This window comes from Euphorbia lathyris, chromosome 2, assembly GCF_963576675.1.
Source record: "Euphorbia lathyris chromosome 2, ddEupLath1.1, whole genome shotgun sequence".
NCBI classification, from domain to species: Eukaryota; Viridiplantae; Streptophyta; class Magnoliopsida; order Malpighiales; family Euphorbiaceae; genus Euphorbia; species Euphorbia lathyris.
In genome coordinates, this window is record NC_088911.1 from 107406747 (window position 1) to 107414820 (window position 8074).

General features: G+C 32.6%; 1 long non-coding RNA gene across 1 annotated transcript; it reads left to right on the forward strand.

Moving 5' to 3' along the window:
* The first annotated feature begins 241 nt into the window (after nt 1-241).
* On the forward strand, nt 242-1597 carry LOC136220914 (uncharacterized). The gene is made up of 3 exons (XR_010684762.1): nt 242-421; nt 535-684; nt 1315-1597. It is a non-coding gene; the product is annotated as an uncharacterized lncRNA (long non-coding RNA).
* Nucleotides 1598-8074: the final 6477 nt, after the last annotated feature.

Consider the following 8074-nt stretch of genomic DNA (forward strand, 5'->3'; position numbering starts at 1 on the left):
GCATGCATTTATCCCTTCTTGGACTCAATCCTACCTATGAAAATTAATAAATTAAGAGTTAAAATGGTCCTTTAACTTACAGTCAAGATCAATTTCAGCCAAATTTTCAACTTTCAAGTTTTTTACACACAAAAAAAAAAAAAAAAAAAACCAATTGTAGCAAAATGTATTGAAAGCGAATGGATAAATACAGGTTTATAGAACAAAATGGTGAAAGGAAAGAAAAGCTGTACTTTCCTTTTTTGCCTTGACTTTCCTTCTTTTGCCTTTGAATTTAATTTGACAGATTCTCAATTTCCTGATTATATATCCTCTTCTTCTTCATCATCTTTTCTCTCTAAAACTAAAAAGTTTGGGTTTCATGGAATCGCGAACAAAGGATCCAGAGATTAAAAAACTCACCATTCGTGTGAAAACTCAGGTTTTTATTTCTTCCCTTTTCTTCCTGTTATGTTCGATTTGGATTTACAATTTGGGGAATGAATGAGTCGATGTTCCAAATATTAAGCCATGTAATGTAATCTCTGTTTATAGGATGGGAACCTAAGGAATTATTTGATTAACGAGCATACTCTAATTGAGAAGCTTTTGGAAAATCACTGTCAGAGAGTGGATAGAGATTATAGAACTGTTGTGTTTTTAATTAATGGTGAGAGATTTGATCAAAAGAAAACACCCGCACAGGTATAACTTCTTCTATGCTCAATCTCAATCTCTCTATTTTACTTCTTTTTGTGTTTCTGTTATAATCTACGGTAAATTCCAAAAAAAAAAAAAACCCATGTGGTTTCACTTATTGACAAAAAAAGATCTGTGCTTTTTTTTTTTGTCAAAATGGGGATTGTGTTTAAAACCGTTAACCAAAACGCGAAAAAACAGCTAACCCCGTCAACTGAGCTGACGTAGCAGAGGGTATTTTTGTCCAGTTTTTTTTTCTTTCATATAAAATGTCTCTCTTTCCATCAATAATCGATCACGAATTCAATTTAGGGTTTTTCCCCAATTTCTTCATAGATTGAGAAACCCTAGAAGTTAAATCCTAAATTAAATTGGTGATCGATTATTGATGGAAAGGGATGCCTTTTATATGAAAGGAAAAAAAATTGGACAAAAATACCCTCCGCCACGTCAGCTCAGTTGACGAGGTTAGCTGTTTTTTCGCGTTTTGGTTAACGGTCTTAAACACAATCCCCATTTTGATAAAAGAAAAAGTATAGATCTTTTTTTGTCAATAAGTGAAACCACGTAGTTTTTTTTTTTTTTTAGAATTTACCCTATAATCTATTGTTGTTTTGAAATTTTTGGACTGTGTAGCTAAATCTGAGGAACAATGCTGTAATTGAGGCCCTCGTTCATGTGGAAGGAGGCGGTGGTGTCAACAGCAGCTTCTGAAACTTTCAATTTCAATTGGTACCAAATATCAGAATAAAGTTCTCTCTAAACATGATTTGGGGGTTTTGTTTTGTGTTTTCAATGTGATGAGTTGTGCCATTCTGTGACATTTGTTGAAACTCTATTTTGATTATTGTGGTAAAAGATTGTATTTTGAGTGGAATTGCCATATTGAATTTATGATGAACTAGCATGTTTTAAGGTTAAAAATAAGAAATCAAGCAATAGACCCAACCTAGGCATATGTGTTCCTAACATGAACATCTCTCATAAGAAGGCACTCATTCTTTGCAAGGATCTCAGCACAATTGCAAGTAATTTTGTTGGGAATGATGGATGTCTGGTTCCATGTTTATGGTTCCTGCAGGAACAGAAAACCTTGTGCCAACCATGATTGTGCCAACCATGTTCAGGAAACCTCAATATGTAAATTGTTATTCTACATAGTTAAAAAGCTGATAGACCATAGATATATAGCAGGATAGTATTAACATTTCATATTAGATGTATGCCAAAGTTTGCAACTTTATAAAACATTAAGGGAGCGTTTGGTTCACAAGGGGTAAGAGAAAAAGAATCAAGAAAGAGAAACTAAAGGAAAGGAAAGGAATAAGTATTCATACTCCTATGTGTTTGTATATGTTTAGGAAAGAGAATGCAATTTCACTCATTTCCCTTTAAAGGAAAGGAATAAGCATTCACACCCTATGTGTTTGGACATGTTTAGGAAAGGGAATGCAATTTCACTCCATTCCCTTTGTGGATATTTGGTTCAAATAGGGAATCAAAACTATTTTTTTTTTTAACTTCATATATAATCAAAAGCAAATTCAACTCTTTTACTATAGTTTCCATAAAACGTAAAATAACTTCATATATAATCTCAAACAATCCAAAAAGTCACTCACTTGCTACCCTTATTGATAATAATATAAAGTTCATAAAAGTTAAAATTTAAACTTAACAAAGTTCATGCAAATTAAAAAATAACAAAAACAAAAACCAATAGTCTTCTACCGGAAAGAGTTTAAGCATCTTCATTGTCCTTTTCACCAAGAAAATCTTTGACAATAATTTTTATACATACATGTGGCTCTATTAATAAAATATAAGAATTAAAATCAAAAGATAATGAAATAAAATTAATCAAAGAAAATGCATAAACATTATATTTAAAAAGAAAATAATTGTTTTAAAATAATTAAAAATAAATATTAAAACTGAAGAATATGATAAAAGAAAAAAATTTGGTCAAAATTATTTTTCAGGGTAAAAAAGTAAAAATAAATAAGTATAAGGATCAAAAGTGAAATTAATGTAATGATAAAAATATAAATAAATAAATATAAGGATTAAACAAAAATAAAAAAAAAAGTAAAATTTAGTCAAAAATATTTTTTGAGTAAAAAAATAAAAAATATATAACGAAAATGAAATTAATCCAAAGATAAAGAAATGTAAAAATAAAAAAAATATAAAGACCAAAATAAAAATAAAAAAATAAAATAGAGTAAATTAGAATTCTACAAGGAGTGTAGAATTTTAAGTTAGAAAGAGAAAAGAAAGAGAATAGAAAACCTTAGGAGGAAGTGAGGAATGTGTTAGAGGAGTTAAGGGTAAAAGCCAAAACTAAAAAATGGTAAAAGGAATCATTGAATTAGCAAAACAAACATTAACAAAGGGAATCATTTCCCTTACCTAAAGATTGGAACATGTTTTCCAACTCTCCGAAGCTCTATACAACTCTAACATTTCATATATAAATAATTAGGTAGGAATAATAGTTTTGTTTAACGCAAGCAAGTGTAAAATCGGCCTCACAATAGACTAATCATGCGGGCCAAGTTGATAGTCCTACTTCCCTTGCTCAACTTGGGGGCATGATAGAGTCCTATACTACTACTTATACAGTGTATATGGGCAAATTATTAGAAGCATCCGGTTTCCATGTCAAATGGAGGACCTCCCATACATATTTTGACACGTGTAATACGGATCCACATATATTATAAGAGATCCTACTATTTTAATTATTACGTGGGATCATGCTACACGTATTCAAATGTGAATTGAGGGTCTTCCAAATGACATGGAAAACCGGATGCTTAATATAAGAACTCGTGTATATGACTCTTATACTAATATTTCTTGGTTTCAAAACCATCATAATTTTACAGTGTATATAACTCTTATACTACTAGGTTTCAAAGACATTCTAATTGTACATTGTATATGACTAATATACTACTTAGGGTAAATGCTATGTTTACTTTATGTGTTTTTACTATTAGATTAATTTTATACTTCATCATCCATTGGTGAAAACACACCAAATAATTGTATTTTGTCAAAAACAAAGTAACCATAGAAGACACCACTGCTTAGGTTTCTTGGTTTCAAATTATATTAATTTTATCAAACATGACATGAGATGAATAAATAAATGAAAGTATTGAAACTCTTAATCACATTGACAAATTCCTTAACATTATAGTAAAACATTACATAAAAATAAAAAAGATTGAAACTTTTGATGAAATCAGAGAAATTAGTACAAGTTTCTCCAACTTTCCCCAAGCACTATACGGAAATCCCTTAAGTCGAGTAATTTTCGACGAAGGCGAACTAAACAGTGGTTGATGTAGAGACTGGATCTTTCTTCCACATTAGGAGAACGTCATCGGTATCACCAGCGTATAATTGTTGAATGCACCTGAAAAAGTGATTCCTAAACATTCCCTGAATTTCCATCTCTAGAGTTCCATTCGACACTCCCTCTCTTCGCTCATCTGAAATAGTTTCTGTCACCGCTTCTTTCTTCAAACCCTCCTCCGATTTAGGTTTTCTGCCACCCCTTGGGCTCCGATGACCAGTACACTTTTTTTCAACCCTTTTTTCTATTTCAATTTTTTGCTTCTTATCCATTGAAGAGCCGCTGATAATCTCATCACAATTCCTCATGAAAACCGAGAAATCGCTCATTAATGGAGGGTTCTCACCGATTAGAGAGATAATGGATTTCTGAAACTCCATGTTGTCGATTAAACCTGAGCTGTAGCTCCAGAAGAAGTTGAGAAATGTCATGTAATTCTGAGGGGAGATTTCGTGAGCTTTGTTGAAGAAAAAAAGCCCGTACCTGAAAAATTTGTTGTCCGCAAACATATACCAAATTGATTAACGGAGTTAAAAGTAAAAAAAAAAAATTAATTTGGTCTTTGTTGAGCGATTTCCGTAAGTGCACGGTATACGCTTGTAGTAATAAAAGATATCGATCCCACAGGAAACGTTTTTTTAACAAAACTTATTTACAATCGGTTAAAATCACTTTAAGGTTTATAATATGGAAAAATCGTTTAATCGGTTTTGGTTTTGAAATTGCTAGAATAAGAATTAGATTAGAATGTGAAGACGTTAGAAAATATCTGATTTAAGATTGAATTTGCAAAACAGGAACGTTTTAGTACTTTAGAAAAGTAAATAGGTATATTTGTGTGCATTAAGCAAAGAAACAATTTTAAACTTTGTATGAATTATAAAGATGAAATAAATGACGGAACCTCTAATTAATTGGCTTTGAACGCGACAAAACCCTTATCCGGGATAATTGCCCTTAACCAAATTAAAACTCTACCGAGATAATAATTTGCCTAAGTGTTCAACAAAGTTTCCTTGTAAAGATTTGAATTAAATACGTTTTAATGAAAACACCAGCATCAATCCACTTCGGCTCATTTACCAAAGTGCTGCATAAAAATCTATCGAATAGAACAGACTTTATTAGATGAAATATAAATTGATACAAGTTTACAAAGAACATGGAGCATTGAATTCTTCGACGGCGTGCAAGTGAACGGGCTGTCAATCCTTTCCTTGGGTTTCGTTAGAGTTTGTCATGCTCAGGGGCGAAACCTCTACTCAATCTTCTCGCTGAATCTTCGTAATAGAGACTGGGTCGGTCTACTACCGAAATGAAAACTAATCTGGAACAATGTCTAAACGCTACTGAATTTGTTATTATTTTGTAAACAATGTGTGTACATCATATTGCTTTTGGACAGAATCTAAATCTAACTTCTGAATCACTTGGTTCGGAACTTCTGCATAAATTCTACACTAATCTCTTTCTTCTACACATATCACATTATATTTTCAACTTTCCATCAACTCTTTATTTATAGATGTTGAAGATTCTTGATTGAAGTGCCGTGTCCGTTGTGAAGGATCATGTCCGCTGCGAAAGGACGTCTTTATCCATCCGAACGATCGCATTCCGTCGAAAACGAAAGTGTGTAACATGCTTCTAAAATCTCCTGATCGTACCGAGAATTATCAAATTCACTACCGAGAATGGGGAGCATCAATTGTACTTCAGACGAAGGGGAAAAGTGACTGGCGACGCGTGTTGCGACCGTGAAAAGGGGAAGCCGCGATCGCGGCACGGAGCATTTTTCGTTTTTCAGCCCTCGTTCGTGTCCTCGACTTGGCGTTATTAGTTTTCGTCGTCTTCGACTCCTTTTGTAGGCATTTTCTTCTATTTTTGAGCTCTTTTTACTCCTATTTAGATTTACCAAATATTTATGTACCTTGCATGAAAGAAACATATTCGAAAGTAAAAGTATTCTAAATAGGTATAAATAGCATAAATTCGTAGCAATATTGATGTAATTACTAATGATATATTAGGTATATTTTGGGCTTAACAAATCTCCAGACTTAATCTTTTGCTAGTCCCGAGCAAAATTTCACTGAATTTTTTCTTTTACTAATCTCTTTATGAAAATAAAACATATATCTCTGTATTACCTTTTAAATTAGTTAAGCCGAAAAGACTAGCTTCACATGGCAAATTTATACGCAAAATATCAAACTAACTGAGTATAAATACGATACATCATTCGTCTTGTATTTCCAATTTTGAATTGAAGCATTCGGGACGATATAAGCACGCATGTTATTGAATCTTTCGTTTCAAGGCATTTCAAAGTACAAAATTTTCTTTCCCAAACCTAAACTAATATATAAGATATATTAAAATGAATAAGTACTTGATTTTATTTGCTTGGTTACGCCCGAAATAAGGGTGGTTTCAACCGTAACCTTATACGTATTTTATTGCTTTGTGTTTGCTTAAGAGGTACCGACCATGCCATGGGTGGACGCAATCGTTACTTTAAACTTATACACGCTTATTATTTTATTATTTTTTTTTAAATGTTCCTTCCATACCTCGATTGTGATAAGGGTGGTCGCAACCGTGGCCAAAAGTAAACGGTTCTTAATTTTCTTCCCTTTCATACCTTGATTGTGATAAGGTTGGTCTCAATCGTGGCCAAAAGTTAAGAATTCAACTAATCGATTAATTAACATGAATTATAAAATTTAACTTGGGAAAAAGAAAAATAGCACATTCATCCTATATTGACTTAAAATTCAACATGTATTATGGCTAAAGTTTCCTTAAAAACTTCAATTGGTGTTAATGTAAGACGAAATCAAACCGAGCTGAAAATTGTTAGTTCAATTTAATGCCTATAAACCTAATTGAAAACTTAAAATAAGATTTATTGTATCATGAATTGCATGATATAAAAATAGAGATTGAAATAAAGAATTTATTAACTTAAATACATTCACTCGAGACAATTTTTACTTAAAATCGTATCGGAGATTTGTGAAAAATTTGAAAAATATATTACCCGTATAGAAATATTATTTCTAACGATAATGATAACCTAAACAAATAAATCATAAAAACTTATGATTAAGTTATTGTGAAAAATGTTTTGCAATATATATATATATATATATATATATATATATATGTTGTATTTGCATGAATATCATTCGTTGCATTTATTATTTTGTTTTGCAAAATAACATCTTTGTTGTATTTATTCGTATTTATGTAGAAATTGATATATGTATGTCGCCTCCCACACTTAAATTGGACCATGTCCTCATTGATGCAAAAATAATGGAGAAAAAATAGAATACGAAATAAGGCATACGAAACAAAGATTAAAATTAAGCAAATAAACATTCAACATAAAAGTAAAAATTGTACCAAACATAATAAAATGAAAATTGTAACCAAATTATAACAAGAGAAAAATAAAATGAAAGGAAAACAACCTAAGCGTGAGGTGGTGAATCGGGAGGTGTAGGTGACATCTCCACATTGCGGCGTCAAAAAAAGGAAAGCATCCGATGCCGAGTCGATCGATGTTCACGCCTCAAAAGGTTTAGGTTGTCATTCATCACCATATTGTTTTCAACCAAATCATCAATGAGTAAATTCATTTGACGGTTGTTGGAATTGATTTGGTTCAAAATCCTCCTCAAATCTACCGGATCATCCTCCGCTTGAGGTGCTTGGGGTTGTGCTTGAGCCGGTGGTTCATCCTCCTCTCCTTCTGCATCACCGCCGCCTTCGGGACCTACAAATTGAGAACTTGAAGCACCACCACCCATAGTGCCACGAAGATGGGCAATTCGGGTGGCATAGGAAATAAAGACGGGAGGTCCTTGGGGAAGCAATAAATGAGCTCGCTCAAGAGTCGAGATGTCCAAAAGCGGAACATACCCACGGTAGGTGGACATGTCATAGTCGGCCAATTCACCCCGTGCTCCCAACACAAGACCGGTGATAAAATTACAAAGAGGGATTTGAATGGTAGTAGCC